Below are 8,531 nucleotides of genomic sequence, written 5' to 3' on the forward strand. Positions count from 1 at the left end.
TGTAGGTGTGTGTGTGCGCGTGCGTGCGTGTTTGTGTGCGTGTTTGTGTGTGTGCGTGTTTGTGTGTGTGTGCGAGTTTGTGTGCATTTGCATGTGTCTTTGTTTACGTGTGTGTGTGTGTGATGTTAGTGGGTGTGGGTGTGAGAATGTGTTTGAATGTGGGTGTTAGAGTGTAGGTGTGCGTGTGTGTGTTTGCATGTGTTTGTTTACGTGTGTGTGTGTGTGTGTGTGGAATGTATGTGAGTGTGAGTGGGTGTGTGTGGAAATTCAGTGGGCATGTGTGTGGGTGTCGGTGTGTGTGGAAATTCTGTGTGTGTGTGTGTGTGTGTGTGTGTGGAATGTGAGAGTGTGTATCTTTTCAGTTTGTTTCTGGTTCCAGTGAGTAAGAATTGAGGAATTTATCATTTTATTCCTATGAACTTTATGCTTCAACACTTTCCCTCATGTTCAGGTTCCTGATCTCACAGCAGTTTACTAACAATTACCAACTTTTATTTACACAACAACATGTTCGAATCTTTATGGCTCCATTTATGTAGTTAAACAGTTACGGCAGTTTCTCTTTATCCTCATTAGAAATCTCAGCTTGTTACTGAGAAACTCTTCCTTCCTGAAGATGTGGAGAACTTCAAGCTCCATACTGAGACACAGAGCTCACACTGGAGACTCCTTCACAACATCACACACATACACACACACACTCCATGGAAATGATCCGCCAACAGAGTGAGAGTATTAAAATAAACCTGATCTACAGTCAGATCTGTTAGAGAGAATTAATCAACACCTTCTGACCAATCAGAGTCCAGAACTCAGCAGCAGCTCTGTGTGTAAATGCTGCATCGTTAATACACAGATAATTAAAGATGGTTGTTCTGTGTATTTGATCACTTACACACACACACACACACACACGTGTGTGTGTGTGTGAGGTTTCAGGCTGCACTGTTTGAATCCTTACGTGTTCTCCACACTGAGGTGGTGGCATGAACTTCACCTAGATGTCTGCACATCTGAGTCGCTGACGGTCATCAAATGACAGGTGAAGACCTCAATCTTAATGAAACACTTTTTATTTTCCCTTTAATTTCCTTTGATGTTATATTTCTAAACTGTCCAAAAGTTTCCCACAGACCTGTTTGCTGTGACCCCGAGTCTCCGTTTGTCTCTGAAGCTTTAAACACCTCCGTCCCTGCGGTGGTATTTTGGAGAATGTGGTCCAACACAAATCCCACGTTTATTGCGAGTTGAGTGTAGAATTATAGAGTATAAAACTTTGATAATCTTTATATTTGTTGTAAATACAGAATCAGTTTATTTTTCAGGTTATTTTTGTATTTCTCTGACTTTGTGTGGTGATCAATGAAGGTGCACAAGTGCAGATGTGCTGCAGGTTACAGACACCACGCTTGTGCACAGCTTCAGAACAAAGTCACAAACTTTCAGATAAAGAAATTAAAATAAACAGGTTTGTGCAGCTGTTTAAACAGACGGGTCGCTGACCTGCGGCGCAACAAACTTCAACTCCAGACTAGAACATTGAGGAACATGAAAGAACCTGGAGATAATCTTCTGTTTAAAAGGATTCTTAAAAGCCTCCTAAAGCCGTGAACCACACAAACATCTAGTGTTTAAAATGAAGTGATTTATTTATAATTTATGTCCAGAAACATTTAGATTTAAACAACAGTCATGAGATTAAATGAAGACTTTTCTGTTTCAATACAAAATAAAAATCAGTAGCACTTAATAAATAAAATAAATATTCAGAAGCAAATTTAAAAATAAATGTATTATATTTTAAAAATTAAAGGACATTAATATATGCGATTAAATCCTGTAGCATTTATATAAACATGTTAATATGAAATATTATATACATTTAAATATTATTACATTTCTATAATATAAAAACCAAAACAGCTTTTTTATCAGGAAATAACAAAAAGCATGCAGTGTGAGTGGTTTGTGTGTTGTTGTGTTGTGTTGCTGGTTCTTTACACACAAACTCAAGGCAGAAAATCCTGATATAAAAATGATCAAACCGGCTGCCTAATTCTCCTGCTCCTAAAGCGCGCGCACACACACACACACACTCACACGCACACTCTCACACATATTCACACACACACACACACACACTCACACATACTCACATGCGCACACACACACACACATACTCACACACACTTACACATACACACACACACAGACGCATACTATCTCACACACACACACACTCTCACACACACATATACACACACAAACGCACACACACACTCTCACACACATATACACACACACATGCACACACACACACGTTATAACCTTAAAAAAATACAAATGTCTAAACATAAATTACAGGACATTGAATTGAAAACCTTTATTGCCGAGAAGGGAATTTCTTTTGCACTCAAGGAAGCCACATTAACATCAACATCCAACAACTTTACAAACATAGAAGACACAAAAAACAAAACATAACACAAACACAACAATGATAGTGACATACAATAATCAGTCCAATATCTAAAAATTTTTAAAAATTTTTAAAAATTCTATGTACCTGTGTCTAATCTGTTCAGTAACCGAATGCTCCTCGGTACAAATGATGTAATAGCACGTTTAGTTTTTGTTGGTGGCATTCGAAATCTACATCCAGATGGGAGTAAGGAGAACTCTAGGAAAAGTGGGTGGGATGGAGCGTCCGGTATCCTTAATGCCAGATTGAGGGTATACTGATCTGTAAGATTGGAGATGCTTTTAACATTAGATCCAGTAATTTTTCTGCCCATTTTAGTCACCTTATCCAGCATGTTCCTGTTCTGGACAGAAAGACCTCCCCCCAGCACTGGATGGTGAAAGTCACCACACTCTGAATAAAAGTTAAGTAAAACAATGTCAAGGTCGTTGTGTCTGCATTAAAACTACGCAGTTTCCTTAAGAAATAGAGCCGTGGCTGTGATTTTGAGTATCTTGCCAGTGTATTGGCAGACCAGTTGAGTTTATAATCGATAATAGTGCCCAGATACTTATATTCCATCACAGTCTCAATAACAGTCCCTTGAATAGTAACAGGTTGCAGTGGATGGTGCTTTTTTTCTAAAGTCGATCACCATTTCTTTTGTTTTAGAAATGTTTAAAATTAGTGAGTTTTAATTGCACCATACATGGAAGTGGTCAACCTCAGTCCTGTAATCCTGTTCATTATTATTTGTTAAAAAACCGACTAAAGCAGCATCGTCTGCAAACTTAATCAGTGAACAGTTAGAATGGTGACTGACACAATCATTAGTATATAAAATAAATAACAATGGTGATAAAACACATCCTTGTGGCACTCCTGTGTTTGTCACAATGGTTCTTGACCGACCGTGACCCCCCCTCACATACTGTTGTCTCCCTGTTAAAAAGTCCTGAATCCACTTTAAAATAGTGAGGTTTACACCCATGCTTGTCAGCTTCTTTATCAATATGTGTGACTGGATAGTATTAAAAGCTGAGGAGAAGTCTGCAAACAGGATTACCTGTCGCCCCCCCATTTTCATGATTTTCGCCTAGATGACATACCCACCTAAAAAGTGGTACAGCTCCCATATACTTTGACACACAGAGGTGATCTCATTGGAAAGAAGAGAGTCTCTAGTTTCTGACACAAGTGTCAGCTTGATTCTAAGCCTTACTGACACAGAGTTATAGAGGCTAGAATGGAGGATTTTTATTTCCGTCCGAGTTGTTTACCTGATAAACTGATTACACACATTGCTGTATTTAATGATGGTTGGTAAACAACAACTGAGGGCCATAGCCACATGTCTTGGCTTTCACCAAAAAAAAAATGAAGTCAAAAGACTCAAAAATGGATTTTATATGAATATTTTTCTACGGACATGTCCGTCTGTTCAGGTTTTTCTTGTTTATTTTTTTTTACTGTATAACTTTGTATAAAAGGACTGCATGCTTAGTTCAAAAGTCCTAGAATAAAGAGACCCTCTGCCTAGAAGTCTGCTGTGAAAAAATGCCTGTAAACTGACACCCTGAGGTGTGAGAGTGTGAAACGTTCGAGAATTGCGCAATAAAGTTGAAAAAAATTAATATGCGCACGCTCATTGCACAGCCCGCCCTCACCAGATGTATCATGTTGCATCTCGTTGGAATCGTCTCCTTATTGGCTAAAGAGCTATGATGCTCGCGAAACATCAAATCGCTACTGGACGGAGCAAAGGTCAGTCAAAGGGAGGGTCACCCACATAGCATGGAGAGACCTCATTGGCTTCTTAGCTGCCTATCTCGGCAGCACAGGCACTGGTTGGCTCATGCGAGAGCTTGTTTGATTCGTCACATCCTTGACTACAAATCTGACGCGTTTTGAAAGTTTGGTATGCGTCCAATGAGACGTAGGAGTCCAACAAAGGGCAGAAGTCAAACGGTGAATTCAGTTTCTGGTCAGACACATAATTCTTGTGAGGCGAGCAAAGCGTTTTGGATTAAAAGGATTACATTTTCAAGTTCCTTGGACTCTTGGGGATTTTTACAAGCATTTGTTTTGGAAAATACATTAACATTAGTGACAATGTGAAGAAAGGGAAATTTAAAGACCAGCGTTAAAGGTGAGTTCGCAAAACAAACTAGCGCCACCTAGTTCAAGTTTCTATCAAATGGTTAAATTACTATAAATCATATTATGCTTTGTGTGTGTGCTTAATAAAATCCTGAGAGTCTAAGTTTTCAAACAGTATATAATTTAACCATGTATTTAGAGGATTTAATGCTTAAAAGTTACAATGAAGTTACAATGAAGTTGATGCAGTCTCGCCTCATAGCGGTGGTGGATCGTTCTCGCGACGCCGACATGTAACAGGATAAGAAGCCGGGGTTTCAAGATGTTTGTAAATTCCATTCAGGAGGGTTATAACAGCATCTTCTACACCCCTTTTCTCTCTGTAAGCAAACTGTAATGTGTCCATGTGAGCTTGGGTTTGTATTTTAAGACAAGTTGAAATAATCCGCTCAAAGCACTTCATAGCAACGGAAGTAAGTGCCACTGGTCTAAAATCGTTCAGTCCAACTGGTTTGAGTTTCTTAGGAAGTGGTAGAATTTCTGCTATTTTCCATATCCTTGGGACTTTGTGTGTGTCCAGTGATTTCTGAAACAGTCCTTTAAACACTGGGCTTTGTTCTTTGCAGCTCTTTAGGACGGTGCCTTCCAACCTGTCAGGGCCAGCAGCTTTCCGTGTCCTTATATGGGAGAAGATCCGCCCCACTTCCTCACAGCTTACCCTGATTGATGCACTTGCTCTTCCATCAAAGCTGATTGGAGTAGGTGGCACGTCACTCTCCCAAGTGTTCATTCAGGACATTTGCTTGTTCAACTGAATGTACCGGAGTGTTAGAGTGGTAATGGTTTTGACCTATAATAGTTTTAATACCCCTCCACGCCATACGAGAGTTATTTTCCTTAAGTTGTTGTTCAACTTTATCTTTATATCGTCTCTTACCCTGTTTAATTTTCATCTGTATTTCCCTCTGAATCAGCTTCCCTCCACGCCCGGGAAAGGCTCTTTCTTTATCCAGTAACAGTTTTTTAATTTTGGTTGTAATCCAGGGTTTTTGAATTAGCAAACTGTTTCACACGTTTTGTCGGGATCACATTGTCAACACAAAAGTTAATATATGACGTGACAACATCCACATGGTCGCCGACATTTACACGGTCAAAAACGCTCCACTCTGTGCAGTCAAAACAGCCTTACAGAGCTGTCACACTGTCATCGTCCCATACACACACTGATGCAATTTTAGGTTTTTCCCTTTTTAGTTTTTGTCGATAAGAGGGCAATAAAAAGACAGTGTTATGATCTGACCCACCTATCGCTGGTTTGTTGACTGCTTTATAAGCATTTTTTATGTTGCCATAGCATAGATCAATTGTTTTTGATCCATGCGTGGCACATTTCACATATTGCTGATAGTGGGGTAGTGCAGATGACAAGGAGCAGCCGTTAAAGTCACCCAGAATAAGTGTGGGAGTATCTGGGGACGCTCCCTTCTTGTAAGTGATGATATATCGCATCTGCAGCTGCTCTATAATTTGCATCAGGAGGAATATACACTAGACATACAAATAGTTGCCCAAACTCTCTTGGTAAATATATAGGTCTTAAGGAAACTGATAGTAGTTCTATGTTTGGAGAATTGATAGTATGTCTAATGATATGTTGTCTACACCACTTGGTGTTAATATACATACATAATCCTCCACCGATTGATTTCCCCGTAGCTTGTTGTTCTCTATCAAGTCTTAATGGTGTACCAAAGCCAGGTAGGTAAAGACTATCATCATTCATTGCACTGTTTAACCAAGTCTCACTGAAACATAACAGACAGCTATCTCTGTATTCATACCGGTATTGCGTAGAGGCATGGAGTTCATCTAATTTATTCCTTAGCGATCTCACATGGAGAGGACTATAGTGGGTAGTGGAGGTTTAAATCCCCTTGCCCGAACGCGGCGTTTAATACCTCCTCTCGAGCCACGCTTTCTCTTTATCCTGGTAGATCGCTGTCCAGGTGAACGAAGACATTCCACAGGAAAATCTGTTGGAGGTGTCCACTGCAGCTGTGTTGTAAGGCCCAGCTGAAGTAGTTGATGTCTACTGTAGATTATCCTGGATGGCTCGGCGTTTGACAAAAGTAGAGAAAGTAGAGTAAAAAAAAAATTCCAAGTAAACCTTGTTACCATCCATTGTTTACATCCAATTGCAGACGTTTACATTCGAATCATTCAAAAACACGACTTGACGATTCAAAAAAGAGAAAAAAGAGGAAAAAAACAACATATACTAATAACAAACATTGACCAGACAATCAGAGTTCCCATGTGCGTGTCAGCCACTGAGCAGCGCCACCTACGGTCCTGGAGCATCATGGCTGTGATATAAATACAGATTGTTTATAAATGTCACGTGAGCTCTGTTCTGCAGGGAGAAAAGAAGAAACTGAGTCTGATCCCTGCAGACGTGACACTACTTCTGACCTCTGCTGCGTTCTTCTGAGGTCAGGGGTCAAAGTTCGTGCATTACAGATCAACGTGCCATACAACCCGTTTTGCAGGAGTGAGTTTCAGACATTTTTCTCTGCACTCAGACCTTTTAAGTGTAATTATAGTCAGTGTTTGGGTGTGCTATTAATACTGTATTATTATTATCCATCCATCCATCCATCCATTTTCTACCGCTTATCCGGGGCCGCGACCCGGCCCCCGGATATTATTATTATTATTATTATTATTATTATTATTATTATTATTATTACAAATGACTCCTATGTGACCTAGAGTACAGAAAATAAAAAATGGAAAAACAAGCCTGTCTGAAAACCTGTGCTGATCAGCTGGCCCCCATCTTTACACGGATATTCAACACGTCACTGGAGCTGTGAGAAGTCCCCTCATGCTTCAAAAGCTCCACCGTCATCCCCGTCCCAAAGAAACCCAAAATCACAGGACATAATGACTACAGACCTGTGGCTCTAATGTCTGTGGTCATGAAATCTTTTGAAAGACTGGTTCTGGCTTATCTGAAGGACATCACGGGACCCTTACTGGACCCCCTGCAGTTTGCCTACAGAGCAAACAGGTCTGTGAATGATGCAGTCAATATGGGACTGCATTATGTTCTGCAGCATCTAGACAGACCAGGGACTTATGTGAGGATCCTGTTTGTGGACTTCAGCTCTGCCTTTAACACCATCATCCCATCACTACTAGAGCCCAAATTAACCCAGCTCTCCGTGCCCTCCTCTGTCTGTCAGTGGATCACCAGCTTTCTGACAGACAGGCAGCAGTTAGTGCGACTGGGAAAATTCAAATCTAGCACCCGCACTATCAGCACTGGCGCTCCTCAGGGCTGTGTTCTCTCCCCACTACTCTTCTCCCTGTACACGAATGACTGCACCTCTAATGACCCCTCTGTCAAGCTCCTGAAGTTTGCAGACGTCACCACACTGATCGGCCTCATCCAGGACGGTGACAAGTCTGCTTACAGACTGGAGGTTGAGCGGCTGGCTGTCTGGTGCAGCCTTAACAACCTGGAGCTGAACAAGCTCAAGACAGTGGAGATGATAGTGGACTTCAGGAGAAACCCCCCGCTCTTCACTAACCATCATGGACAGCATTGTCACAGCAGTGGAGTCATTCAGATTCCTGGGAACCACAATCTCCCAGGACCTGAAGTGGGACATTCACATTGACTCCATTGTGAAAAAGGCTCAGCAGAGGTTGTACTTCCTTTGTCAGCTGAGGAAGTTCAACCTGCCACAGGATCTGCTGAAACAGTTTTACACTGCCATCGTCGAATCCATCCTCTGCACCTCAGTGACTGGTTCAGCTCAGCCACCCAATGCAACCTCAGAAGACTACAGAGGGTAATCCAGACTGCTGAACGACTCATTGGCACAACACTCCCCACTCTCCAAGACCTGTACTTCAGAGTGAGCAAAAGGTCAAAGAAAATCACTCTGGACCCCTCACA

Source organism: Tachysurus fulvidraco, chromosome 22 (assembly GCF_022655615.1).
Source record: "Tachysurus fulvidraco isolate hzauxx_2018 chromosome 22, HZAU_PFXX_2.0, whole genome shotgun sequence".
Classification (NCBI taxonomy): domain Eukaryota; kingdom Metazoa; phylum Chordata; class Actinopteri; order Siluriformes; family Bagridae; genus Tachysurus; species Tachysurus fulvidraco.